We start from the raw sequence: 3,672 nt of genomic DNA, 5'->3' as shown, positions 1-3,672 counted from the left end.
TTTGAGTCATTCTAAATATGTGCTTTTAACTCCATAACTTTCAAGTTTTTTTTATAAAAATGCCATGGTCTACTGTATCAAAGGCTTTGCTTCTATAAAAACTCCAAGGGTAAACTTACTTTCGTCATATGCTTTAAATATATCGTAAACAATATTAATAATGGTATGGTCAGTTGAATACCCTGGCTGAAATCCAAACTGTTTATAATATAGAATATTATTTATATTTAGAAAAGTTAAAATTCGGTTATACATAATTCGCTCTAAGATTTTCAAGAAGCAAGGAATAATTGAAATTGGTCTGTAATTTTCAGGATTAGAAATATGACTCTCGCAATTACAATTTTCCCTGGATAAATACCGAGCCTTCATTATAGATTAAAAATATGTAAAATGGGATTGTTAAGTATTTTATCGATTTTTTAATTACATTTCTACTAATGTCATCATACCCGACACTTTTGTTTAGTTTTAAAAGATATACTACATCTAAGAGTTCTTTTTCAGTAATTTCATAATTATCCATCTTAGAGGTCTTATTAGGAGTAAAATATAACTCAAAGTTTACTTCAGTAGTTTCTATTTTCGACGCTAAAGTGGAACCTACACTGACAAAATATTGATTAAGTGTTTCAGCAATTGAAGATTTGTTTGTAATAGTTTTATTTTCAATGTTTAGATTTATAGGAAGACTGTTTCCGTCAGTTTGTTTTGTGCCAATTACTTCCTTAATTATGTTCCAAGTATTTTTTGGATCTTTTTTATGTTTTATTAAATGCTCGGTATAGTAATATTTCTTTGACTTTTTAATAACCATCTCAAAAACACGTTTATAATTTTTGTAATTAGCTTCATTCTTGAAAGTTTTTTTTTGATAAACTTATTATATAATCGTTGCTTTTTTTTTGACGACTTTATAATTCCAGGCGTTATCCGTGGATTTAATAATGTTGTTTTTTTTTCACACATTTTGTAACTACAGGAAAAGCCGCATTGTAAAGTTGTTGTAATTTATCAATAAACTTATCGTATGCCTTATCTGTGTGTTCAATATCAAGGAGGTCATCCCAATTTAAATCTGATAAAAGAGTATCAAAATTTTTCATCGATTTTTCATTTATATATTGCGTATTTTTTTAACTTTTTGTGTATAGATGTTATCACATTTTTCTGAGATAAGAAATACAGGGAAGTGATCGCATTTAAATATTCCTGTTTTGATTTTTGATTTGAATTCATTAGTGATTATTTGATTTATAATTGGTGCGCTTTCTCTAGTTATTCTTGTGGGTTTATTAATTAGTGGAATATTTCTTTAACATCATATATCAGAATATTTCTTTAACATCATATATCAGAAAGGCTATAGCCTTTCTGATATATGATGTTAAAGAAATTATTTATATTTGTATTTAAATGACTCATGTTCAGGTTAAGATTAAAATCACCTACAAAATAAATGCTTTTATTTTTGCTTAATTTATTTTTAATAATGTTTTTAATATGATTTTCGAATTGTTTTATTGAGCCGGAAGGTGGTCTGTATAAAACGTGGATGGTAATGTTTTTTGTGGTTTTATTTATTATTTCCAAACATAGTGATTCACAATCATTAGTGGTTGAGCACAAATCTTTTTTTAGCTTGTATGATAAAGAATTACTTATAAATACTCACAAGCCCCCTCCTTTCTCCTCAGATCCTCTAAATTGATGAATCACTTTATAATTTGGTAGCTGAAAATTTGTATTTGTCTCGATATATTCATCAGTACACCATGTCTCGCTGAGACTAATAATTTTAAAAATAAATTTGACCTCGCATAAAAATTGTTTGGATAATTCAAAATTTTTTGAAAAACTCCTAATATTTAAATGCAAAATTGAAAATGAATTTGCATCTAGTCCTTGCATTATGTTTCCAGTTTTAGGGTCATAATATAAAGTATTAATATTTTGAAATACTTTGTTATTACTAAAAAAATTAATATCCGGGTCAGAATGCTTATCAAGAAGTATCCTATTTTTATTTTGTAATGAAATACATTCTGAGTTAAGTGTAACATTATCTTCATTCATAGGTAGGGTATTTTGTATAAACTGTTAAATTATTTATTTCCTGAAAAAAAAAAATAATAATAATAATAAAAATAATGATAGTAAAATAAATAATAATAAGTAAAAAAAAAAAACTAAATATAAATGATAAAGTACTTAAGCACTCGCTTTATTTTTCCTAAAATCTCTTACTTTAAGTTTATCATATTTTATAGAAGAATATATACCATTTTTTCTATGTACCTTTATTTCTTCTACGAGTTTTTTCCTTATGACCATTGCTTCAAATGAAAAGTCTTCGTTGATGTATATTCCTGATCCTTTAAGTCGATTAGATGAATGTAGTACTTTTATTTTGTCTTTGTAATGTAGAATTTTAACAACAATTGTTCTAGTTTTATTTTCTTCTTTTTTTTTTTCCAACTCTGTAAGCCCTCTCGATATCAACGTTCTTTATATCTAATTTTGTTTTCAAATAAAATAAATAATTTTTTTCAGTTTCATCCCAGGTTTCTTGATTGTTTTTGGGAAGCCCGTCGATGCGAAGATTATTCCTTTTGAGTCTATCTTCTAGCTGTCGAAATTTAATCTTTTCTTCTTCACTTATACTGTTTTTATTTTTAATTTTATTTTCTAATTCGCATGCCTTTTTTTTTTTGGATGTCTTTAGTAACTGTTAGGCTTTCTCCGATATCTTTATTTGTCTTTTCTAGGATTCTTACTCTCTCGGTAATTTCTTTAATTTTAGTGTTTAACTTTTCGTTTTCTGTTTTTTAAATAGTCGCAAGTTAGTTTTGATTTATGTATTTCATTAAGTAGCTCATTTATTTTATCGTTTGTTATTCTTAGGTAACCATTGATAAGCTTAAAGATATCTTTCTGCTGTTTTGAAAACATTTTGTGAAAAATATCGCGAACAAAATTTGTTGATATTTGTGTTTCACCTGTATTTCCCGTTTCATTAGATTTCTTTCGAACATCAATTTTTTTTTATCCATGTTATAGTTTGTTTTTTTTTATTAAAAAAAAAAAAGTTACAAAGAAAAGTTATTTTCTCTGAATAAAACACGTCTGCTTGCCGCAAAAAATTACAATGTAAAATTTCGTAAGGTATGCGAAATCACTGATGCGATAGTAAAAGGATGCGACATTTAAATTTGACTTAAAAACCTCAAAAACACGTGTTAAACTAGAGTAAAACTTCCCGTAATACACATGTGTTTTTGGTTTACGCCTGGATTGTGACAAACATGTATAAATACAGGTTATATTTCCGACAAAGAAACTAGGTAAACCGGTTGGGACGGTATGATTCTGACCACGTTAGTTTGATCTCTAAGTTTGTAAACTTAGATTTGAAAAACTTTTCTAAATCAGAGTAGAAATATAATGAGACAACAAGATCGTAATTTTACAATTGCATTTTATAATAGGTCCGCGTCTCAGTTTCTAAATCAGCCTAATATTAAGTAATAAATAAAGTTTTTCCGATAATTAAAAAAGTTTGCAAATTATAAAATCCCATGGATTACTAAAAATTTAAAAAAATCCTTCAAAATCAAAAAAAAATTGTGCATCAAATTCGTTAAACTAAAAACTGATAAAAGTAAAGCTATG

The sequence above is a fragment of the Hydra vulgaris genome, chromosome 07, assembly GCF_038396675.1.
Source record: "Hydra vulgaris chromosome 07, alternate assembly HydraT2T_AEP".
Classification (NCBI taxonomy): domain Eukaryota; kingdom Metazoa; phylum Cnidaria; class Hydrozoa; order Anthoathecata; family Hydridae; genus Hydra; species Hydra vulgaris.
The sequence above is the reverse complement of the archived record's forward strand: the minus strand, read 5'-3'. Positions refer to the sequence as shown.